Source organism: Rhinoderma darwinii, assembly GCF_050947455.1.
Source record: "Rhinoderma darwinii isolate aRhiDar2 chromosome 12 unlocalized genomic scaffold, aRhiDar2.hap1 SUPER_12_unloc_12, whole genome shotgun sequence".
Taxonomy (NCBI): domain Eukaryota; kingdom Metazoa; phylum Chordata; class Amphibia; order Anura; family Rhinodermatidae; genus Rhinoderma; species Rhinoderma darwinii.
In genome coordinates, this window is record NW_027461865.1 from 292,920 (window position 1) to 318,677 (window position 25,758).

Below are 25,758 nucleotides of genomic sequence, written 5' to 3' on the forward strand. Positions count from 1 at the left end.
GTTTGAATTTTATTAGGGGTCTTGTCAGGGGTCTGCATTTATTTAGTGGTCTAGTCTGGGGTCTGTATTTATTTAGGGGTCCGGTCTGAGGTCTGCATTAATTTGGGGGTCTAGTCTGGGGTCTATTTATTTAGAGGTCTAGTCTGCGGTCTGAATTTTATTAGGGGTCCGGTCAGGGGTCTGCATTTATTTAGGGGTCTAGTCTGGGGTCTGTATTTATTTAGGGGTCCAGTCTGGGGTCTGCATTTATTTTGGTACCTGGTCTGTGGTCTGCATTGATTTAGGGGTCTGGTCTGGGGTCTGTATTTATTTAGCGGTCTTGTCAGGGGTCTGCATTCATTTAGGGTTCTAGTCTTGGGTCTGTATTTATTTAGGGGTCTGGTTTGGGGTCTGTATTAATTTAGGGGTCTAGTCTTGGGTCTGTATTTATTTAGGGGTCTGGTCTGGGGTCTGTATTTATTTAGAGATCTAGTCTGGGGTCTGCATTTATTTAGGGATTTAGTCTGGGGTCTGTATTTATTTAGTGGTCCGGTCTGTGGTCTGTATTTATTTAGGGGTCTGGTCTGGGGTCTGCATTAATTTAGGAGTCTGCTCTGGGGTCTATATTTATTTAGGGGTCTGGTTTGGTGTCTGTATTTATTTAGGGGTCTAGTCTTGGGTCTGTATTTATTTAGGGGTCTGGTCTGGGGTCTGTATTTATTTAGGGGTCTGGTCTGGTGTCTGTATTTATTTAGGGGTTCGGTCTGGGGTCTGCATTTATTTAGGCGTCTGGGGTCTGTATTTATTTAGGGGTCTAGTCTTGGGTCTGTATTTATTTAGGGGTCTGGTCTGTGGTCTGCATTAATTTAGGGGTCTGCTCTGGGGTCTGTATTTATTTAGGGGTCTGGTTTGGGGTCTGTATTAAATTACGTGTCTAGTCTGGGGTCTGTATTTATTTAGGGGTTCAGTCTGGGGTCTGTGTTTATTTAGGGGTCCAGTCTGGGGTCTGAATTTATTTAGGGGTCTGGTCTGGGGTCTGTAAATATTTAGGGGTCTGGTCTGTGGTCTGCATTGATTTAGGGGTCTAGTCTGGGGTCTGTATTTATTTAGGGGTCCGGTCTGGGGTCTGCATTAATTTGGGGGTCTAGTCTGGGGTCTGTATTTATTTTGGGGTCCAGTCTGGGGTCTGTATTTATTTAGGGGTCTGTAATTATTTTGGTGCCTGGTCTGTGGTCTGCATTGATTTAGGGGTCTGGTCTGGGGTCTGTATTTATTTAGGGGTCTGGTCTGGTGTCTGCATTTATTTAGGGATCTAGTCTGGGGTCTGTATTTAGGGGTCTGGTCTAAGGACTGCATATATATGGGGTGTGGTCTGGGGTCTGTATTTATTTAGAGATCTAGTCTGGGGTCTGCATTTATTTAGGGATTTAGTCTGGGGTCTGTATTTATTTAGTGGTCCGGTCTGTGGTCTGTATTTATTTAGGGGTCTGGTTTGGGGTTTGTATTCATTTAGGGGTCTAGTCTGGGGTCTGTATTTATTTAGTGGTCCGGTCTGTGGTCTGTATTCATTTTGGGGTCCAGTCTGGTGTCTGTATTTATTATAGGTGTAGGTCTGGGGTCTGTATTCATTTAGGGGTCAGGTCTGTGGTCTGTATTTATTTAGGGGTCTTGTCTAAGGTCTGCATTTATTTAGGGGTGTGGTCTGTGGTCTGTATTTATTTAGAGGTCTAGTCTGGGGTCTGTATTTATTTAGGGGTCCGGTCTGTGGTCTGTATTTATTTAGGGGTCTGGTCTGTAGTCTGCATTAATTTAGGGGACTGGTTTGGGGTCTGTATTCATTTAGGGGTCTAGTCTGGGGTCTGTATTCATTTAGGTGTCCGGTCTGGGGTCTGCACTAATTTGGGGGTCTAGTATGGGGTCTGTATTTATTTAGGGGTCTAGTCTGGGGTCTGAATTTATTTAGGGGTCTGGTCTGGGGTCATTAAATATTTAGGGGTCTGGTCTGGGGTCTGTATTTATTTAGGTGTCTAGTCTTGGGTCTGTATTTATTTAGGGGTCTGGTCTGGGATCTGCATTTATTTAGGGGTCTGGTCTGGGGTCTGTATTTATTTAGGTATCTAATCTGGGGTCTGCATTCATTTAGGGGTCTACTCTGGGGTCTGTATTTAGGGGTCTGGTCTAAGGACTGCATTTATTTAGGGGTGTGGTCTGGGGTCTGTATTTATTTAGGTGTCTAGTCTGGGGTCTGTATTTATTTAGGGGTCCGGTCCGGGGTCTATTTATTTAGGGGTCTTGTCTGGGGTCTGTATTCATTTAGGGGTCTAGTCTGGGGTCTGCATTCATTTAGGGGTCTTTTCTGTGGTCTGTATTTATTTAGGGGTCTGGTCTTGGGTCTGTTCATTTAGGGGTCTAGTCTTGGGTCTGTATTTATTTAGGGGTCTGGTCTGGGGTCTGTATTTATTAAGGGGTCTGGTCTGGGGTCTGTAAATATTTAGGGGTCCGGTCTGAGGTCTGCATTTATTTAGGAGTCTGGTCTGGGGTCTGCATTGATTTAGGGGTCTGCTCTGTGGTCTGTATTAATTTAGGGGGTCTAGTCTTGGGTCTGTATTTAGGGGTCTGGTCTGGGGTCTGTATTTATTTAGGGGTCTGGTCTGGGGTCTGCATTAATTTAGGAGTCTGCTCTGGGGTCTGAAATTATTTAGGGGTCTGGTTTGGTGTCTGTATTTATTTAGGGGTCTAGTCTTGGGTCTGTATTTATTTAGGGGTCTGGTCTGGGGTCTGTATTTATTTAGGGGTCTGGTCTGGTGTCTGTATTTATTTAGGGGTTCGGTCTGGGGTCTGCATTTATTTAGGCGTCTGGTCTGGGGTCTGTATTTATTTAGGGGTCTAGTCTTGGGTCTGTATTTATTTAGGGGTCTGGTCTGTGGTCTGCATTAATTTAGGGGTCTGCTCTGGGGACTGTATTTATTTAGGGTTCTGGTTTGGGGTCTGTATTTATTTAGGGGTTCAGTCTGGGGTCTCTATTTATTTAGGGGTCTGGTCTGGGGTCTGTAAATATTTAGGGGTCTGGTCTGTGGTCTGCATTGATTTAGGGGTCTAGTCTGGGGTCTGTATTTATTTAGGGGTCCGGTCTGGGGTCTGCATTAATTTGGGGGTCTAGTCTGGGGTCTATTTATTTAGGGGTCTAGTCTGGGGTCTGAATTTTATTAGGGGTCCGGTCAGGGGTCTGCATTTATTTAGGGGTCTAGTCTGGGGTCTGTATTTATTTAGGGGTCCAGTCTGGGGTCTGTATTTATTTAGGGGTCTGGTTTGGGGTCTGTAATTATTTTGGTGCCTGGTCTGTGGTCTGCATTGATTTAGGGGTCTGGTCTGGGGTCTGTATTTATTTAGGGGTCTGGTCTGGGGTCTGTATTCATTTAGGGATCTAGTCTTGGTTCTGTATTTATTTAGGTGTCTGGTCTGGGGGCTGTATTTATTTAGGGGTCCGGTCTGGGGTCTGTATTTATTTAGGGGTCTGGTCTGGGGTCTGTATTCATTTAGGGGTCTAGTCTAGGGTCTGTATTTGTTTAGGGGTCTAGTCTTGGATCTGTATTTATTTAGGGGTCCAGTCTGGGGTCTGTATTTATTTAGGGGTCCGGTCTGGGGTCTGAATTTATTTAGGCATCTGGTCTGGGGTCTGTAATTATTTTGGGGTCTGGTCTGTGGTCTGCATTGATTTAGAGGTCTGGTCTGGGGTCTGTATTTATTTAGGGGTCTGGTCTGGTGTCTGCATTTATTTAGGGATCTAGTCTGGGGTCTGTATTTATTTAGAGATTTAGTCTGGGGTCTGTATTTATTTAGTGGTCCGGTCTGTGGTCTGTATTTATTTAGGGGTCTGGTTTGGGGTCTGTATTCATTTAGGGGTCTAGTCTGGGGTCTGTATTTATTTAGTATTCCGGTCTGTGGTCTGTATTCATTTTGGGGTCCAGTCTGGGGTCTGTATTTATTTAGGTGTAGGTCTGGGGTCTGTATTCATTTAGGGGTCAGGTCTGTGGTCTGTAATTATTTTGGGGTCTGGTCTGGGGTCTTTATTTATTTAGGGGTCTGGTCTAAGGTCTGCATTTATTTTTAGGGGTGTGGTCTGGGGTCTGTATTTATTTAGAGGTCTAGTCTGGGGTCTGCATTTATTTAAGGGTCTAGTCTGGGGTCTGTATTTATTTAGGGGTCCGGTCTGTGGTCTGTATTTATTTAGGGGTCTGGTCTGTAGTCTGCATTAATTTAGGGGACTGGTTTGGGGTCTGTATTCATTTAGGGGTCTAGTCTGGGGTCTGTATTCATTTTGGTGTCCGGTCTGGGGTCTGCACTAATTTGGGGGTCTAGTATGGGGTCTGTATTTATTTAGGGGTCTGGTCTGGGGTCTGAATTTATTTAGGGGTCTGGTCTGGGGTCATTAAATATTTAGGGGTCTGGTCTGGGGTCTGTATTTATTTAGGGGTCTAGTCTTGGGTCTGTATTTATTTAGGGGTCTGGTCTGGGATCTGCATTTATTTTGGGGTCTTGTCTGGGGTCTGTATTTATTTAGGTATCTAATCTGGGGTCTGCATTCATTTAGGGGTCTACTCTGGGGTCTGTATTTAGGGGTCTGGTCTAAGGACTGCATTTATTTAGGGGTGTGGTCTGGGGTCTGTATTTATTTAGAGATCTAGTCCCGGGTCTGCATTTATTTAGGGGTCTAGTCTGGGGTCTGTATTTATTTAGGGGTTCGGTCCGGGGTCTATTTATTTAGGGGTCTTGTCTGGGGTCTGCATTCATTTAGGGGTCTAGTCTGGGGTCTGCATTCATTTAGGGGTCTTTTCTGTGGTCTGTATTTATTTAGGGGTCTGGTCTGGGGTCTGTATTTATTTATGGGTCTAGTCTGGGGTCTGTATTCATTTAGGGGTCTAGTCTGGGGTCTGTATTTATTTAGGGGTCTAGTCTGGGGTCTGTATTCATTTAGGGGTCTAGTCTTGTGTCTGCATTTATTTAGGGGTCTTGTCTGGGGTCTGTATTTATTTAGGGGTCTGCATTGATTTAGGTGTCTGGTCTGGGGTCTGTTCATTTAGGGGTCTAGTCTTGGATCTGTATTTATTTTGGGGTCTGGTCTAGGGTCTGTATTTATTTAGGGGTCCGGTCTGGGGTCTGCATTTATTTAGGCGTCTGGTCTGAGGTCTGCATTTATTTAGGCATCTGGTCTGGGGTCTGTATTTATTTAGGGGTGTGCTCTTGGGTCTGTATTCATTTAGGGGTCTAGTCTGGGGTCTGTATTCATTTTGGTGTCCGGTCTGGGGTCTGCACTAATTTGGGGGTCTAGTATGGGGTCTGTATTTATTTAGGGGTCTGGTCTGGGGTCTGAATTTATTTAGGGGTCTGGTCTGGGGTCATTAAATATTTAGGGGTCTGGTCTGGGGTCTGTATTTATTTAGGGGTCTAGTCTTGGGTCTGTATTTATTTAGGGGTCTGGTCTGGGATCTGCATTTATTTTGGGGTCTGGTCTGGGGTCTGTATTTATTTAGGTATCTAATCTGGGGTCTGCATTCATTTAGGGGTCTACTCTGGGGTCTGTATTTAGGGGTCTGGTCTAAGGACTGCATTTATTTAGGGGTGTGGTCTGGGGTCTGTATTTATTTAGAGATCTAGTCTGGGGTTTGCATTTATTTAGGGGTCTAGTCTGGGGTCTGTATTTATTTAGGGGTCCGGTCCGGGGTCTATTTATTTAGGGGTCTTGTCTGGGGTCTGTATTCATTTAGGGGTCTAGTCTGGGGTCTGCATTCATTTAGGGGTCTTTTCTGTGGTCTGTATTTATTTAGGGGTCTGGTCTGGGGTCTGTATTTATTTATGGGTCTAGTCTGGGGTCTGTATTCATTTAGGGGTCTAGTCTGGGGTCTGTATTTATTTAGGGGTCTAGTCTGGGGTCTGTATTCATTTAGGGGTCTAGTCTTGGGTCTGCATTTATTTAGGGGTCTTGTCTGGGGTCTGTATTTATTTAGGGGACTGGTCTGGGGTCTGCATTGATTTAGGTGTCTGGTCTGGGGTCTGTTCATTTAGGGGTCTAGTCTTGGGTCTGTATTTATTTTGGGGTCTGGTCTAGGGTCTGTATTTATTTAGGGGTCCGGTCTGGGGTCTGCATTTATTTAGGCGTCTGGTCTGGGGTCTGCATTTATTTAGGCATCTGGTCTGGGGTCTGTATTTATTTAGGGGTCTGCTCTTGGGTCTGTATTTATTTAGGGGTCTGGTTTGGTGTCTGTATTCAATTAGGGGTCTAGTCTGGGGTCTGTATTTATTTAGGGGTTCAGTCTGGGGTCTGTATTTATTTAGGGGTCTGGTCTGGTGTCTGCATTTATTTAGGGATCTAGTCTGGGGTCTGTATTTAGGGGTCTGGTCTAAGGACTGCATATATTTAGGGGTGTGGTCTGGGGTCTGTATTTATTTAGCTGTCTGGTTTGGGGTCTGCATTTATTTAGGGGTCTAGTCTGGGGTCTATATTTATTTAGGGGTCTGGTCTGGGGTCTGTATTCATTTAGGGGTCTAGTCTTGGGTCTGTATTTATTTAGGAGTCTGGTGTCAGTATTTATTTAGGGGTCTGGTCTGTGGTCTGCATTGATCTAGGGGTCTGCTCTGTGGTTTGTATTTATTTAGGGGTCTGGTTTAGGGTCTGTATTCATTTAGGGGTCTAGTCTTGGGTCTGTATTCATTTAGGGGTCTAGTCTGTGGTCTGCATTAATTTAGGAGTCTGCTCTGGGGTCTGTATTTATTTAGGGTTCTGGTTTAGGGTCTGTATTCATTTAGGGGTCTAGTCTGGGGTCTGTATTTATTTAGGTGTCCAGTCTGGGGTCTGTATTTATTTAGGGGTCCAGTCTGGGGTCTGGATTTATTTAGGGTTCTGGTCTGGGGTCTGTAAATATTTAGGGGTCTGGTCTGGAGTCTGTATTTATTTAGGGGTCTGGTCTGTGGTCTGCATTGATTTAGGGGTCTGCTCTGGGGTCTGTATTTATTTAGGGGTCTAGTTTGGGGTCTGTAATTATTTTGGGGTCTGGTCTGTGGTCTGCATTGAATTAGGGATCTGGTCTGGGGTCTGTATTTATTTAGGCGTCTGGTCTGGGGTCTGTATTCATTTAGGGGTCTAGTCTTGGGTCTGTATTTATTTAGGAGTCTGGTCTGGGGGTCTGTATTTATTTAGGGGTCTGGTCTGTGGTCTGCATTGATTTAGGGGTCTGCTCTGGGGTCTGTATTTATTTAGGGGTCTGGTTTGGGGTCTGTAATTATTTTGGGGTCTGGTCTGTGGTCTGTATTGAATTAGGGGTCTGGTCTGGGGTCTGTATTCATTTAGGGGTCTAGTCTTGGGTCTGTATTTATTTAGGAGTATGGTCTGGGGTCTGTATTTATTTAGGGGTCTAGTCTGGGGTCTGTATTTATTTAGTATTCCGGTCTGTGGTCTGTATTCATTTTGGGGTCCAGTCTGGGGTCTGTATTTATTTAGGTGTAGGTCTGGGGTCTGTATTCATTTAGGGGTCAGGTCTGTGGTCTGTAATTATTTTGGGGTCTGGTCTGGGGTCTTTATTTATTTAGGGGTCTGGTCTAAGGTCTGCATTTATTTTTAGGGGTGTGGTCTGGGGTCTGTATTTATTTAGAGGTCTAGTCTGGGGTCTGCATTTATTTAAGGGTCTAGTCTGGGGTCTGTATTTATTTAGGGGTCCGGTCTGTGGTCTGTATTTATTTAGGGGTCTGGTCTGTAGTCTGCATTAATTTAGGGGACTGGTTTGGGGTCTGTATTCATTTAGGGGTCTAGTCTGGGGTCTGTATTCATTTTGGTGTCCGGTCTGGGGTCTGCACTAATTTGGGGGTCTAGTATGGGGTCTGTATTTATTTAGGGGTCTGGTCTGGGGTCTGAATTTATTTAGGGGTCTGGTCTGGGGTCATTAAATATTTAGGGGTCTGGTCTGGGGTCTGTATTTATTTAGGGGTCTAGTCTTGGGTCTGTATTTATTTAGGGGTCTGGTCTGGGATCTGCATTTATTTTGGGGTCTGGTCTGGGGTCTGTATTTATTTAGGTATCTAATCTGGGGTCTGCATTCATTTAGGGGTCTACTCTGGGGTCTGTATTTAGGGGTCTGGTCTAAGGACTGCATTTATTTAGGGGTGTGGTCTGGGGTCTGTATTTATTTAGAGATCTAGTCTGGGGTCTGCATTTATTTAGGGGTCTAGTCTGGGGTCTGTATTTATTTAGGGGTCCGGTCCGGGGTCTATTTATTTAGGGGTCTTGTCTGGGGTCTGCATTCATTTAGGGGTCTAGTCTGGGGTCTGCATTCATTTAGGGGTCTTTTCTGTGGTCTGTATTTATTTAGGGGTCTGGTCTGGGGTCTGTATTTATTTATGGGTCTAGTCTGGGGTCTGTATTCATTTAGGGGTCTAGTCTGGGGTCTGTATTTATTTAGGGGTCTAGTCTGGGGTCTGTATTCATTTAGGGGTCTAGTCTTGTGTCTGCATTTATTTAGGGGTCTTGTCTGGGGTCTGTATTTATTTAGGGGTCTGCATTGATTTAGGTGTCTGGTCTGGGGTCTGTTCATTTAGGGGTCTAGTCTTGGATCTGTATTTATTTTGGGGTCTGGTCTAGGGTCTGTATTTATTTAGGGGTCCGGTCTGGGGTCTGCATTTATTTAGGCGTCTGGTCTGAGGTCTGCATTTATTTAGGCATCTGGTCTGGGGTCTGTATTTATTTAGGGGTCTGGTCTGGGGTCTGCATTTATTTAGGGGTGTGCTCTTGGGTCTGTATTCATTTAGGGGTCTAGTCTGGGGTCTGTATTCATTTTGGTGTCCGGTCTGGGGTCTGCACTAATTTGGGGGTCTAGTATGGGGTCTGTATTTATTTAGGGGTCTGGTCTGGGGTCTGAATTTATTTAGGGGTCTGGTTTGGGGTCTGTATTTATTTAGGGGTCTAGTCTTGGGTCTGTATTTATTTAGGGGTCTGGTCTGGGATCTGCATTTATTATGGGGTCTGGTCTGGGGTCTGTATTTATTTAGGTATCTAATCTGGGGTCTGCATTCATTTAGGGGTCTACTCTAGGGTCTGTATTTAGGGGTCTGGTCTAAGGACTGCATTTATTTAGGGGTGTGGTCTGGGGTCTGTATTTATTTAGAGATCTAGTCTGGGGTTTGCATTTATTTAGGGGTCTAGTCTGGGGTCTGTATTTATTTAGGGGTCCGGTCCGGGGTCTATTTATTTAGGGGTCTTGTCTGGGGTCTGTATTCATTTAGGGGTCTAGTCTGGGGTCTGCATTCATTTAGGGGTCTTTTCTGTGGTCTGTATTTATTTAGGGGTCTGGTCTGGGGTCTGTATTTATTTATGGGTCTAGTCTGGGGTCTGTATTCATTTAGGGGTCTAGTCTGGGGTCTGTATTTATTTAGGGGTCTAGTCTGGGGTCTGTATTCATTTAGGGGTCTAGTCTTGGGTCTGCATTTATTTAGGGGTCTTGTCTGGGGTCTGTATTTATTTAGGGGACTGGTCTGGGGTCTGCATTGATTTAGGTGTCTGGTCTGGGGTCTGTTCATTTAGGGGTCTAGTCTTGGGTCTGTATTTATTTTGGGGTCTGGTCTAGGGTCTGTATTTATTTAGGGGTCCGGTCTGGGGTCTGCATTTATTTAGGCGTCTGGTCTGGGGTCTGCATTTATTTAGGCATCTGGTCTGGGGTCTGTATTTATTTAGGGGTCTGCTCTTGGGTCTGTATTTATTTAGGGGTCTGGTTTGGTGTCTGTATTCAATTAGGGGTCTAGTCTGGGGTCTGTATTTATTTAGGGGTTCAGTCTGGGGTCTGTATTTATTTAGGGGTCTGGTCTGGTGTCTGCATTTATTTAGGGATCTAGTCTGGGGTCTGTATTTAGGGGTCTGGTCTAAGGACTGCATATATTTAGGGGTGTGGTCTGGGGTCTGTATTTATTTAGCTGTCTGGTTTGGGGTCTGCATTTATTTAGGGGTCTAGTCTGGGGTCTATATTTATTTAGGGGTCTGGTCTGGGGTCTGTATTCATTTAGGGGTCTAGTCTTGGGTCTGTATTTATTTAGGAGTCTGGTGTCAGTATTTATTTAGGGGTCTGGTCTGTGGTCTGCATTGATCTAGGGGTCTGCTCTGTGGTTTGTATTTATTTAGGGGTCTGGTTTAGGGTCTGTATTCATTTAGGGGTCTAGTCTTGGGTCTGTATTCATTTAGGGGTCTAGTCTGTGGTCTGCATTAATTTAGGAGTCTGCTCTGGGGTCTGTATTTATTTAGGGTTCTGGTTTAGGGTCTGTATTCATTTAGGGGTCTAGTCTGGGGTCTGTATTTATTTAGGTGTCCAGTCTGGGGTCTGTATTTATTTAGGGGTCCAGTCTGGGGTCTGGATTTATTTAGGGTTCTGGTCTGGGGTCTGTAAATATTTAGGGGTCTGGTCTGGAGTCTGTATTTATTTAGGGGTCTGGTCTGTGGTCTGCATTGATTTAGGGGTCTGCTCTGGGGTCTGTATTTATTTAGGGGTCTAGTTTGGGGTCTGTAATTATTTTGGGGTCTGGTCTGTGGTCTGCATTGAATTAGGGATCTGGTCTGGGGTCTGTATTTATTTAGGCGTCTGGTCTGGGGTCTGTATTCATTTAGGGGTCTAGTCTTGGGTCTGTATTTATTTAGGAGTCTGGTCTGGGGTCTGTATTTATTTAGGGGTCTGGTCTGTGGTCTGCATTGATTTAGGGGTCTGCTCTGGGGTCTGTATTTATTTAGGGGTCTGGTTTGGGGTCTGTAATTATTTTGGGGTCTGGTCTGTGGTCTGTATTGAATTAGGGGTCTGGTCTGGGGTCTGTATTCATTTAGGGGTCTAGTCTTGGGTCTGTATTTATTTAGGAGTATGGTCTGGGGTCTGTATTTATTTAGGGGTCTAGTCTTGGGTCTGTATTTATTTAGGGGTCTGGTCTGGGGAGTGCTTTTTTATTTAGGGGTCCGGTCTGCGGTCTGCATTTATTTAGGAGTCTGGTCTGGGGTCTGTATTTATTTAGGGGTCTAGTCTTGGGTCTGTATTTATTTAGGGGTCTGGTCTGTGGTCTGTATTAATTAAGGGGTCTGGTCTAGGGTCTGCATTTATTTAGGGGTCTGGTCTGGGGTCTGTATTTAGTTAGGGGTCTGGTCTGTGGTCTGTGTTTATTTAGGGGTCTAGTCTTGGATCTGTATTTATTTAGGGGTCTGGTCTGGGATCTGTATTTATTTAGGGGTCCGTTCTTGGTCTGTATTTTTTTAGGGGTCCGGTCTGGGGTCTGCATTTATTTAGGAGTCTGGTCTGGGGTCTGCATTTATTTAGGGGTCTAGTCTGGGGTCTGTATTTATTTAGGGGTTCAGTCTGGGGTCTGTATTTATTTAGGGGTCCGGTCTGGGGTCTGAATTTATTTAGGCGTCTGGTCTGGGGTCTGTAATTATTTTGGGGTCTGGTCTGTGGTCTGCATTGATTTAGGAGTCTGGTCTGGGGTCTGTATTTTTTTTAGGGGTCAGGTCTCGGGTCTTTATTCATTTAGGAGTCTGGTCTGGGGTCTGCATTTATTTAGGGGTCTGGTCTGGGGTCTGTATTTATTTAGGGGTCTGGTCTTGGGTCTGCATTGATCTAGGGGTTTGCTCTGGGGTCTATTTATTTAGGGGTCTGGTTTGGGGTCTGTAATTATTTTGGTGTCTGGTCTGTTGTCTGCATTGATTTAGGGGTCTGGTCTGGGGTTTGTATTCATTTAGGGGTCTAGTCTTGGGTCTGTATTTATTTAGGAGTCTGGTCTGCGGTCTGTATTTATTTAGGGGTCCGATCTGGGGTCTGCATTTATTTAGGAGTCTGGTCTAGGGTCAGAATTTATTTAGGGGTCTGGTCTGTTTTCTGCTTTGATTTAGGGGTCTGCTCTGTGGTCTGTATTTATTTAGGGGTCTGGTTTGGGGTCTGTATTCATTTAGGGGTCTAGTCTTGGGTCTGCATTAATTTATGAGTCTGCTCTGGGGTCTGTATTTATTTAGGGGTCTGGTTTGGGGTCTGTATTCATTTAGGGGTCTAGTCTGGGGTCTGTATTTATTTAGGGGTCTGGTCTGGGGTCTTTATTTATTTAGGTGTCCGGTCTGGGGTCTGGATTTATTTAGGGGTCCGGTCTGGGGTCTGGATTTATTTAGGGGTCTGGTCTGTGGTCTATATTTATTTAGGGGTCTGTGGTCTGCATTGATTTAGGGGTCTGGTCTGGGGTCTGTAATTATTTAGTGGTCTGGTCTGTGGTCTGCATTGATTTAGGGGTCTGGTCTGGGGGTCTGTATTTATTTAGGGGTCTGGTCTGGGGTCTGTATTTATTTAGGGGTCCAGTCTGGGGTCTGCATTTATTTAGGGGTCTAGTCTGGGGTCTGTATTTTTTTAGGGGTCCACTCTGTGGTCTGTATTTTATTAGGGGTCCGGTTTGGAGTCTTTATTCATTTAGGGGTCTGGTCTGGGGTCTGTAATTATTTAGTGGTTTGGTCTGTGGTCTGCATTGTTTTAGGGGTCTGTAATTATTTAGGGGTCTGGTCTGTGGTCTGTATTTATTTAGGGGTCTGGTCTGGGGTCTGTATTTATTTAGGGGTCTGGTCTGGGGTCTGTATTCATTTAGGGGTCTAGTCTAGGGTCTGTATTTATTTAGGGGTCTAGTCTGGGGTCTGTATTTATTTAGGGGTCTGGTCTGGGTCTGTATTTATTTAGGGGACTGGTCTGTGGTCTCCATTGATTTAGGAGTCTAGTCTGGGGTCTGTATTTATTTAGGGGTCCGGTCTGAGGTCTGCATTTATTTAGGGGTCCAGTCTGGGGTCTGTTTTTATTTAGGGGTCTGATCTGGAGGTCTGTATTTATTTAGTGGTCTGGTCTGTGGTCTGTATTTATTTAGGGAACTGGTCTGGGGTCTGTATTTATTTAGGGGTCTGGTCTGGGGTCTGTATTTATTTAGGGGTGTAGTCTTGGGTCTATATTTATTTAGGGGTCCGTTCTGGAGGACTAATCAGTCTCTAGAACAATATTTAAGGTGTTTTATCTCTGACTGTCAATATGATTGGGTCTCCTTCATTTCCCTCGCCAAATTTTCCCTTAATAACCGGGTCAGTAACTCATCAGGGGTCTCCACATTTTTCTGTAATTTTGGGTTTAATCCACGGTTCTCCTCTGTTTCACCTGGTGGTTCCAACAATCCCGAGGTAGATCTCGTTCATCGGGAACTGTCCACAGTCTGGGTCCAGGTTCAGAAGAAACTAGAGGCGTCCCAGAGCATACAAAAGCAAAGCACCACACACTTTTCAAAAAAGTGCCAAAGGCAGCGTAAACCGACCAAAAGCTTTCCCGCAAATTGCGACTTTTGGGACTTTTCTATGCCAGATAAGCAGCTTAGCAAGGTTAATAAATTCTCCTCTAAGGCTACAGACAGTAATACAATATCTTAATGCAAGGATGTGTACACTCTGTGTCTGACTGAGGTACCTTGGACCCACCAAAGGAAATAATTCTTGGGGGTCTACACTTCCACTATATAGAAATAATGTGAACACTCTTAATTGTGTACTAAAAACGTGTGTAGTAAAACAAAGACCAATATTCCCACCATATAGTGACAGATATCAGTCCTACACAGGCATTCTGCAGACCATATACACTACCGTTCAAAAGTTTAGGGTCACTTAGAAATTTCCTTATTTTTGAAAGAAAAGCACAGTTTTTTTTCAATGAAGATAACATTAAATTAATCAGAAATACACTCTATCCATTGTTAATGTGGTAAATGACTATTCTAGCTGCAAACGTCTGGTTTTTAATGCAATATCTACATAGGTGTATAGAGGCCAATTTCCAGCAACCATCACTCCAGTGTTCTAATGGTACATTGTGTTTGCTAACTGTGTTAGAAGGCTAATGGATGATTACAAAACACTTGAAAACCCTTGTGCAATTATGTTAGCACCTGTAAAGGATGTGCCAGGCACAGCGGGGTTAACGCCCATAGGTAATCAGTCGGCACCTGAGTCTATGTCTCTGAGACTGACTCCAGCTTCCACCACTCAGGCTGGCAGGCTTAGGAGTGGGAGAGCCTATCGCAGCCTGGCCAGACTCCGCTAGCTCCCGCCCTCTGTCTATTTATACCTGCCTTTCCTGTTCCTCCTTTGCTTGTGATTCTTCTCGTGTGGTTTCCTGGCCCAGCTACAGCTCCTGACTATTTGATCCTGCTCCATACTGACCCTGGCTTACTAACTACTCTCCTGCTCTGCGTTTGGTACCTCGTACACTCCTGGTTTGACTCGGCTCGTTCACCTCTCTTGTTGCTCACGGTGTTGCCGTGGGCAACTGCCCCATTTCCCTTAGCTTTGTGTACCCTTGTCTGTTTGTCTCGTGCACTTACTGAGCGTAGGGACCGCCGCCCAGTTGTACCCCGTCGCCTAGGGCGGGTCGTTGCAAGTAGGCAGGGACAGAGTGGCAGGTAGATTAGGGCTCACTTGTCCGTTTCCCTACCCCTATCATTACAGCACCGCTGTAAACATTTTTGCTGTTTAGAGGAGCCATACAACTGACCTTCCTTTGAGCTAGTTGAGAATCTGGAGCATTACATTTGTGGGTTCGATTAAACTCTCCAAATGGCTAGAAAAATAGAGCTTTCATGTGAAACTCGACAGTCTATTCTTGTTCTTAGAAATGAAGGCTATTCCATGCGAGAAATTGCCAAGAAACTGCAGATTTGCTACAACGGTGTGTACTACTCCCTTCAGAGGACAGCACAAACAGGCTCTAACCAGAGTAGAAAGGGAAGTGGGAGGCCCCGCTGCACAACTGAGCAACAAGACAAGTACATTAGAGTCTCTAGTTTGAGAAATAGACGCCTAACAGGTCCTCAACTGGCAGCTTCATTAAATAGTACCCACAAAACGCCAGTGTCAACGTCTACAGTGAAGAGGCGACTCCAGGATGCTGGCCTTCAGGGCAGAGTGGCAAAGAAAAAGCCATATCTGAGACTGGCTAATAAAAGGAAAAGATTAATATGGGCAAAAGCTCAGACATTGGACAGAGGAAGATTGGAAAAAAGTGTTATGGACAGACGAATCGAAGTTTGAGGTGTTTGGATCACACAGAAGAACATTTGTGAGACGCAGAAAACTGAAAAGATGCTGGAAGAGTGCCTGACGCCATCTGTCAAGCATGGTGGAGGTAATGTGATGGTCTGGGGTTGCTTTGGTGCTGGTAAAGTGGGACATTTGTACAAGGTAAAAGGGATTTTGAATAAGGAAGGCTATCACTCCATTTTGCAACACCATGCCATACCCTGTGGACAGCGCTTGATTGGAGCCAATTTCATCCTACAACAGGACAATGACCAAAAGCACACCTCCAAATGATGCAAGAACTATTTAGGGAAGAAGCCGGCAGCTGGTATTCTATCTGTAATGGAGTGGCCAGCGCAGTCACCAGATCTCAGCATTATACTAGGATGCACAATTCTATATTAAAATATTATCATATTAGTCATGTGTCCTAGTATACCCACATCCAGCGATGGGTGGGATGGGTGAAACATAAAATAGTTTTCCATGAGTTTTGGACTGCGATGTGCTGCTGATCTCTCCTTTTGGGGGTAATATACAGGGAATATGGGGGTTACAGTGGAGGAAATAAGTATTTGATCCCTTGCTGATTTTGTAAGTTTGCCCACTGTCAAAGTCATGAACAGTCTAGAATTTTTAGGCTAGGTTAATTTTACCAGTGAGAGATAGATTATATTAAAAAAAAAAAAAGAAAATCACATTGTCAAAATTATATATATTTATTTGCATTGTGCACAGAGAAATAAGTATTTGATCCCCTACCAAACATTAAGAGTTCAGCCTCCTCCAGACCAGTTACACGCTCCAAATCAACTTGGTGCCTGCATTAAAGACAGCTGTCTTAAATGGTCACCTGTATAAAAGTTTCCTGTCCACAGACTCAATTAATCAGTCTGACTCTAACCTCTACAACATGGGCAAGACCAAAGAGCTTTCTAAGGATGTCAGGGACAAGATCATAGACCTGCACAAGGCTGGAATGGGCTACAAAACCATAAGTAAGACGCTGGGTGAGAAGGAGACAACTGTTGGTGCAATAGTAAGAAAATGGAAGACATACAAAATGACTGTCAATCGACATCGATCTGGGGCTCCATGCAAAATCTCACCTCGTGGGGTATCCTTTATCCTGAGGAAGGTGAGAGCTCAGCCGAAAACTACATGGGGGGAACTTGTTAATCATCTCAAGGCAGCTGGGACCACAGTCACCAAGAAAACCATTGGTAACACATTACGCCGTAATGGATCAAAATCCTGCAGTGCCCGCAAGGTCCCCTTGCTCAAGAAGGCACATGTACAGGCCCATCTGAAGTTTGCAAATGAACATCTGGATGATTCTGAGAGTGATTGGGAGAAGGTGCAGTGGTCAGATGAGACAAAAATTGAGCTCTATGGCATTAACTCAACTCGCCGTTTTTGGAGGAAGAGAAATGCTGCCTATGACCCAAAGAACACCGTCCCTACTGTCAAGCATGGAGGTGGAAACATTATGTTTTGGGGGTGTTTCTCTGCTAAGGGCACAGGACTACTTCACCGCATCAATGGGAGAATGGATGGAGCCATGTACCGTCAAATCCTGAGTGACAACCTCCTTCCCTCCACCAGGACATTAAAAATGGCTCGTGGCTGGGTCTTCCAGCACGACAATTACACGAAACATACAGCCAAGGCAACAAAGGAGTGGCTCAAAAAGAAGCACATTAAGGTCATGGAGTGGCCAAGTCAGTCTCCAGACCTTAATCCCATCGAAAACTTATGGAGGGAGCTGAAGATACGAGTTGCCAAGCGACAGCCTCGAAATCTTAATGATTTACAGATGATCTGCAAAGAGGAGTGGGCCAAAATTCCATCTAACGTGTGCAAACCTCATCATCAACTACTAAAAACGTCTGACTGCTGTGCTTGCCAACAAGGGTTTTGCCACCAAGTATTAAGTCTTGTTTGCCAAAGGGATCAAATACTTATTTCTCTGTGCACAATGCAAATAAATATATATAATTTTGACAATGTGAATTATTTTTATTTTTTTTATATAATCTATCTCTCACTGGTAAAATTAACCTAGCCTAAAAATTCTAGACTGTTCATGTCTTTGACAGTGGGCAAACTTACAAAATCAGCAAGGGATCAAATACTTATTTCCTTCACTGTATATAAGGGACTCTCATCATCCCTGTATATACCAGCCATCATCCCCATATATAACCACCATTATCCGTGTATGTACCAGCCCACCTTTATCTCGGTATAAAATCTCCATCACCCCTGTATATACCATTAGGGCGGGCACTGTCAGCTTGCTGTGGCGTGCGGGCATTGTGGCTAAACAAGAAGTAAATGGGGTGGGCATTGAGGACACCGTGGACCAATAGGATGCCTGAAACGCCGGTATATGGGAAAAGTCCAGCAGAATCTGAAAATATGCCTCCTGATTGCTTAAAGGCTATGTACACCTTTGCACTGTTTTTTTTAAATTGCCTTGTATGTATTGTACAAAATAAATCACATTTCTAATTGGTCTACCATTTGTCTTCTGTACCTGCAGAGTATTTCAGTTTATGGCCAGCTGCTGTATTCAGTTATCTCTCTAAGGCCCTGTTCACACCTGCGTTGGGGCCGTGATTTTACAAGAGACAATAGTGCAGATGTGAACGAGGCCTTATCCGTCAGTCATCACCCTAATGGCAAACTGAGCAGCTCCTCTTTTGCAGGCTCATGAACAAGCATTTACTGTGGAATCTGCGCATGTGCATGGTCCTAATTACTGCATACCTCCTAACCGTCCCGGATACAGCGGGACAGTCCAGGATTCCGGGCGGTGTTACAATGTCCCAAGCGGCCGGTGGTATGTCTTGGTGTCAACTGTATTTGCGTCCTAAGGATGCAGATCCAGTTGAATCCGATGCTAATGTAAGGGATCGTCAGCTCCCTGCTTCTGTATTAGTACCACTCGCCGAGGAATTCCCGGGCACAGCACTACTTTAAGTGCGGAGCCCCTTATCTCACTATTCATATATGTACATTGACGTCGGGGACTACTCCTGGAGCGGAATCCACTGCCTTTGCATTGCTGATGGTCTGGCCGGGGATTCCGCTCCTAGGCGGAACCCCTGATGTCACTGTCCATATATGTACAGTTACATCAAGGGCTCCTCCTGGAGTGCAATCCCTGGCCACAGCGTGGCCGACGCTCTGGACAGGGATTCTGCTCCTATAGGGAATGCCTTACGTCACTGTCCATGTTATGGACAGTGACGGCAGGGGCTCCTCCTGGAGTGGAATCACTGGGGGGGGCACCATCTACATGGGCACTGTGTGTGACACTATCTATATGGGCACTGGCGCTTTATATGTGTGCACTGGTACTAGAGGTAGCTAAGGGGGCATTAAACTGTATGGGGGCAGCTATTTGTCATAATTTCTAGCAACGCATTCCCTTTAATACTGGCGTTTCATACACCAGTCCTATTAAACAGTTTGCTGGAGTAAGATGCAACACATTTATTAACAGGCGAATGACTCTTAATAAATGTGTCGCATCTTTTAGTTGCAGTGAGGCCTGTCATCAGTACTTTCTACGTGCTGCGGCCTGCTGTACATTTAAAGTACATTTTTTAAATGTATTTTATTGTCTGATTGGGGGGGGCATACAGTCTGATTGGGGGGGGAGGTATGGGTCTGGCATGGACCTTTGCCTTGTTATGCCCCCCAGAGATAAATCTGGGCCGCATTATACATATAGATTTCTGCTATAATTGACATCAGTTACTGGCGTAAATTATAGTAAAATTGTTGGCCATTTCTGCTATGCCCCGCTCATTTTTTGCCCCCAAAAATGACGACATTTGCGCATTTTGTGAATTTTCTACGCTAGTAAACTGTTGTAGAAAGGTTAATATATTCCCCCAAAGGCTACAGACCGTAATACAATATCTTAATGTAAGGATGTGTACACTTAATTGTGCAGCAACGCTTGTTGTCTCCATTCTATGTCAGTGTGGGAAGTAGATGTCCGGCCTTATGATTTTGTGATATGTGATAGACCCAGAATCCCAATCACCAAACCAAAGAATGCAAAATAAAGACACAAAACATTATAATTGGGTGTTAAATGGTCAAAACTTTTATTATATTATATGACCAAACCCAAAATGGCAAACCTCCGACTCACGAAGAGTCACCCTCCAGCACGCAGGAAAGGAAAAACCCCCTGTGGGGGAAACCTCTAGGGAAACCATGGCTGGAGGATTGCCCTTCCTCTGGGCTTAGAAGGTGCCAAAATATCATTTGTAACAGAATTTGTAAGTTTTCTCAGATTTTCAAGGAAAGACAATACAATGAACGAACGACATAAAACACATAAATCGGCTGATCTGGTTGGCTAGGCGGATGTCTCTCTACCTGGGCACCCATTAAAATGAATGGGCGATCCACGGATGAGACGGGCCCTCCAGATGCCTCCTTGTAGCACCTGTCTCCGCTCTGGCTAATAGAGGGGGATCTCCTGCTGGAAACCCCCCTCTATTACAGACAACCCGTATGAAGAGGATGGCATCACTGTGATGAAGAAGTGGTCTGGGGTGAAGGGTTTCCCTGCTAGAACCTCCAAATTACATCAGGTCGGTATTGGTGGGGAAGTCAAGCTCAAGGTCCTCAGTCCCATCCAATATGGCGCTGAATGTGGCAGTAAAACCTTCTAATATGGAATCTTCTTTATGTCATAAACATTTGTATTTATGACATCAGCACCTTCATCATCATTACTACAGGAGTTTATTACCACTGCACAACTCATACATTGTGACGTCACCCACAGTGGTCTGAAGTGTTAACCCTTTAATGACTGGCAGTGTACTTACCACAGAGGCCATAAAGCTGAATAGAACATATCAGCGGCCATAAAGGAAAAGGGATAATGCAGGGAGCATCTCCGCACAAGAACTATCCATGACAAAGGGTTGTCCAGGATGAGATAACTTGTCTGCTTTCTCCAAAAACCAGCACCACACCTGTCCATAGGTTGTGTGTGGTACTACAGCTCATTACCATTCACTTCAATGGAGCAAACCTGCAATACCAGATACAACCTACAACCTGTGGATAGGTGTGGTGCTGTATTTGGAAGAAAGCAGCCATATTTTTCTAATCCTGCACAGCCCCTGTTAGAAATAGTTCTAAAAAAGTGGGGGGAGAAGGAGAAGAAGGGGAGAGGGAAAGAAGAAATTAAAAAAAGGTAAAAAGAGGAACTCTGAGGTAAAATAAATCAAACTAGACTGAAAGGAGTCTGCTGGAGGTGCCAGATGGAAAGACAGATTGCTGCCATGGGGACCAGATTAGTAGCAAATCAGAGCAGGAGAATAGTCAGTCAAGCCAGGGTCAATAAGTAACAGCGGTCAATAAGGTAAATAGCAAGAATCGCAGAGCCAGAAAACCAGACAATCACAGGCAAGGAACATGCTGCAAGTGAGGGCAAAAATAGACCAAGGGCGGGAGCTAGAACCGTCAGGCCAGGCTGTGATAGGTTCTCCCTCTCCTCAGCCTGCCAGCCTGAGTGGTAACAGATCGCGTCACTCTAGCAGACCTTGGAGCTGATGAAGGCTGATTAACCATTGGCGTCGACATAGAGCCTGTGTCTGGCAAACCCTTTACAGTACCTCCCCTTTTATGAGGGGCCACTGGACCCTTTCTACGTGGGCCTGGCTTGTTGGGGAACCGAAGATGGAACTTCCTGAGCAATATACCGGCGTGAACATCCCGGGCGGGTACCCAAGTCCTCTCCTCAGGCCCGTATCCTCTTCAATGGACCAGGTACTGGAGGGAGCCTTGGACCATCCTGCTGTCCACAATCTTGGCTACCTCGAATTCTACCCCATACGGAGTGAAAACAGGGACCGGAGGTTTCCTCGATAAAGCCAAGGACGGGGAGCAGCTTTTCAAGAGGGAGGCATGGAACACGTTGTGTATCTGAATAGACGGGGGTAACTCCAGCCGGAAGGATACAGGGTTGAGGACCTCAATGATTTTGTACGGCCCTATATACCGGGGAGCAAACTTCTTGGACGGAACTTTAAGGCGCAAATTTTTAGAAGACAGCCACACCAGATCCCCGACCACAAACAGAGGGTTAGTTGAACGTCTTTTATCTGCCTGAGTCTTTTGGATGCTCTGGGACGCCTCAAGGTTCTTCTGAACCTGGGCCCAGACTGTGCACAGTTCCCGATGAACGACATCTACCTCGGGATTGTTGGAACCACCAGGTGAAACGGAGGAGAACCGTGGATTAAACACAAAATTACAGAAGAAGGGGGAAACCCCCGACAAGTTACTGACCCGGTTATTAAGGGAAAATTCAGCGAGGGGAATGAAGGAGACCCAATCATCTTGACAGTCTGAGATAAAACACCTTAAAGGAACAGTGTCATCACAAATTATTTTTTTATATGTTAAAGATGTTAGTGCTTTATTAAAAACGTTTATATTCATTTGTGTGTTTTGTGTTTTACTTTTTCTTATTTTTACACTTTTTCTTCCCTATGGGGGCTGCCATTTTTTGTTCCATTTCTGTTCCGACACATACAGACATGGAATACGGCAGCCACAGTCCCATAGGGACTGCGAACGGCTCCCGTCCCATTGACTGCAGTGTACGGCGTCTGTGTGGGAACTGCGCATGCGCCGCTCCCACACAGTCCTATTCGAAATTGGCGCCGTCCGGCGCCATTTTCCTGTGGACCGGAAGTCGCGGCCGGACAGTAATATTACTACTTCCGGTCGCGGCTTCCGGATTTGTGCACTTGCACCAGCGGCAGCAAACGGAGCGGACGGGCCAGAGGGAGCCGCGGCGGCAGGAGCAGGTAAGAGATTTCAATGTATGTTCGTGTTTGTGTGTGTTTACTACTGTATGTAAACCTACTACACTGTGGGTTAGCTCAAAAAATGGCGACACACGGTGTAGGAGGTTACATCGTTCAAACCCCTCGTTTATCCCGGCACTAGCCAGGATAAAGGAGGGAGTGCTGAGAGCTCACTAGAGCGAGGGCTTTTAACCCAATGTTGCAATGCTGCAATTTTGGGAACAGCTCCATCTAGTGACCAAAAATGGGTAGTATTATAAATTAGAAATAATTTATAATATTTCCTGGACTCGTGCAAAAAAATAAAAAAAATTTGAACAATGTTTAATCACCCACACACTAAATGTTTAATTTTTTAAAAAAAAACATGTTTTTCTGGCAACACATTCCCTTTAAGTATTGTTCTAGAGACTGATTAGTCCTCTCAGTTTGGCCACTAGTTTCAGGATGGTAGACCGAGGAAAAGGACAGATCAATCTCCAGCTTCTTAAAGAAATCTCTCCAAAACAATGAAACAAATTGTACCCCTCTGTCAGAAACAATATTGACCGGAACCTCATTGAGACGCAGGATGTGTTTGACAAACAAGGTAGCTAACGTCTTGGCATTGGGTAGTTTCTTGAGAGGCACAAAGTGGCACATCTTACTGAAGCGGTCTACTACAACCCACACCACCGACTTGCCTTGAGATGGAGTCAAATCGGTGATAAAATCCATGGAGATATGGGTCCAAGGTCTCTGGGGAATGGGCAAAGAACGTAGTAAGCCCGCTGGTCGGGACCTGGGAGTCTTGGACTTAGCACAAACCTCACAAGCGGCGACGTAGGCCTTAACGTCTTTAGGCAACCCAGGCCACCAATAGTTTCTGGCAATGAGGTGCTTGGTACCCAGGATGCCTGGATGACCAGATAGTGCGGAGTCATGATTTTCCCTAAGTACCCTTAGCCGGAATTGCAGGGGAACAAACAGCTTGTTCTCAGGAAGTCTCCCGGGAGCTGAACCTTGATCAGCAGCAATTTCAGAGACTAAATCAGAATCAATAGAGGAAATGATTATACCTGGAGGCAAAATACAAGCAGGATCTTCCTCCGAAGGAGGGCTGGCCAAGAAGCTACGCGACAGTGCATCAGCCTTAATATTTTTAGACCCAGCCCTATAGGTAACCAAAAAATGTAATCTGGTAAAAAATAACGCCCATCGAGCTTGTCTCGGGTTTAGCCTCCGGGCCGATTCTAGGAAAACCAGATTCTTGTGGTCGGTAAGGACCGTTACCTGGTGCCTAGCCCCCTCCAGGAAGAGGCGCCACTCTTCAAATGCCCATTTAATGGCTAAGAGTTTGCGGTTGCCAATGTCATAGTTACTCTCAGTGGGCGAAAACTTCCTGGAGAAGTAGGCACAGGGATGGAGATGGGTGAGGGTCCTGGTACCCTGGGACATGACAGCCCCCACTCCCACCTCGGACGCGTCAACCTCCATGATAAATGGCTCCATTTGGTTGGGCTGAACCAACTCCGGGGCCGAGATAAAGCACTTCTTAAGGGCCTCAAAAGCCTGGACAGCCTCAGGAGGCCAGTGGAGGAGATCAGCACCCTTGCGAGATAGGTCCATAAGAGGCTTAGCGATGACCGAGAAGTTAGCAATAAATCTCCTGTAATAATTAGCGAACCCCAAGAAGCACTGTAACGCCTTCAGGGAGGCAGGTTGGACCCATTCCGCCACAGCCTGGACCTTGGCGGGGTCCATGCGGAATTCATGAGGAGTGAGGATTTGACCCAAAAATTGTATCTCCTGCACCCCAAACACACATTTTTCAGTCTTCAGTTTGTTTTCCCGAAGGACCTGGAGCACCTTCCTGACATGCTCAATGTGGGAGGACCAGTCCTTGGAAAACACAAGTATGTCATCAAGGTACACTACAAGAAATACCCCCAGGTAATCTCTTAAAATCTCATTTATGAAATTCTGGAAGACCGCGGGAGCATTACACAACCCAAAGGGCATGACGAGGTATTTGAAATGACCTTCGGGCGTGTTAAACGCAGTCTTCCACTCATCCCCCTCTTTGATGCGGATAAGGTTATACTCCCCCCGTAGATTAAACTTAGAGAACCATTGGGCCCCCTGAACCTGATTAAAGAGATCAGGAATCAAAGGAAGGGGATACTGGTTCCTTACAGTGACCTTATTCAAGTTACGGTAGTCAATGCATGGCCTAAGACCACCATCCTTCTTCCCTACGAAGAAGAAGCCAGCACCTACCGGAGAAGTAGAGGGGCGAATGTAACCCTTGGCCAGGCATTCCTGGATATACTTTCTCATGGCTTCACGTTCGGGACAAGAGAGATTAAATATCCTACCCTTAGGTAGCTTAGCTCCTGGTACCAAATCGATAGCGTAATCGTATTCTCTATGAGGAGGTAACACTTCGGAGGCCTCCTTAGAGAAAACATCAGAGAAGTCCTGAACAAACTCAGGTAGCGTGTTCACCTCCTCAGGGGGAGAAATAGAATTAACAGAAAAACATGACGTCAAACATTCATTACCCCATTTGGTAAGATCCCCAGTATTCCAGTCAAACGTGGGATTATGAAACTACAACCAGGGAAGGCCTAAAACCAAATCAGACGATAATCCCTGCATCAACAGTACAGAGTACTGCTCCAAATGCATGGAGCCAACAAAGAGTTCAAAAACAGGGGTATGCTGTGTAAAATAACCATTAGCAAGTGGAGTGGAGTGGAGTCGATACCCACTACCGGGACAGGTTTAGGCAAATCAATCAATGGCATAGCTAGAAACATAGCAAATTCCACAGACATAATATTATCAGAAGACACTAAAACCACGATGGCACTGCCGGTAGCAGACCTGCCCTCAAAAGAGACCTGAAAGGGAAGCAAGATCTTTTTAGGTTTCATATTTACGGGAAATACCTGTGCGCACAAGTGACCTCCCCGATGGTCACTTAGGCGCGGAAGTTCTTCCGGCTGCTTATTCTTACGCCTAGGGCAGTTGTTCACTTGATGCTTGTCATCCCTACAGTAGAAGCAGAGACCATTCTTCCTGCGGAGCTCTCTACGTTGTTGGGGAGACACGGAGGCCCCGAGTTGCATTGGTTCATCCGAGTTTTCCGTGGAAGAACGAAGCAACAGAACCTCAGGAGCCATCATGGGGGAGGCTGAGGAGAAAGCACAAAAACGTTCAAGTCGTCGTTCCCTGAGACGTCGGTCAAGACGTACCGCTAAAGCCATAACCTGATCTAGGGAGTCAGAAGAGGGATAGCTAACTAACAGGTCTTTCAGGGCGTTCGACAGACCCAATCTAAACTAGCACCTCAAGGCAGGGTCATTCCACCGAGAAGCTACACACCACTTTCTAAAGTCAGAACAGTACTCCTCAACGGGTGTCTTACCCTGACGTAAGGTCACCAGCTGACTCTCGGCAAAAGCAGTCTTGTCAGTCTTGTCATATATGAGCCCGAGAGCAGAAAAAAAAAGATCAACAGAGGAAAGTTCAGGGGCGTCAGGAGCCAAGGAGAAGGCCCATTCTTGGGGCCCGTCCTGGAGCCGGGACATAATTATACCCACTCGCTGGCTCTCAGTACCTGAGGAGTGGGGCCTTAGATGGAAATAGAGCCTACAACTCTCCCGAAAGGAGAAAAAAGTGAGGTGGGGCACTACCAGGGTAGCATCATGCTGGTTGCACCTCTGAGCCAGGGCTTGGATCTGTAGGGAGAGGCCCTGCATTTGCTGAGCCAGGGTCTCAAGGGGATCCATAGTTGTGTCAGGGACCAGTTTAGAAAAGGTATATGGGCCTGTGATTATGTAATGA

The 25,758-nt window shown here is 45.5% G+C and overlaps 2 protein-coding genes across 4 annotated transcripts in view; one reads left to right on the forward strand and one right to left on the reverse strand.

The window, feature by feature from the left end:
* Positions 1-25,038, reverse strand: part of LOC142698114 (protein kinase C delta type-like) — a 34,619-nt gene extending 9,581 nt beyond the window's left edge. Inside the window, exon 1 of the mRNA XM_075847796.1 lies at positions 24,861-25,038. The gene's annotated coding sequence lies outside the window, so the exon portion shown is untranslated. The remainder of the gene's footprint in view (positions 1-24,860) is intronic.
* Positions 1-25,758, forward strand: part of LOC142698116 (protein kinase C delta type-like) — a 354,404-nt gene that overhangs the window by 240,228 nt on the left and 88,418 nt on the right. The window lies entirely within an intron of this gene.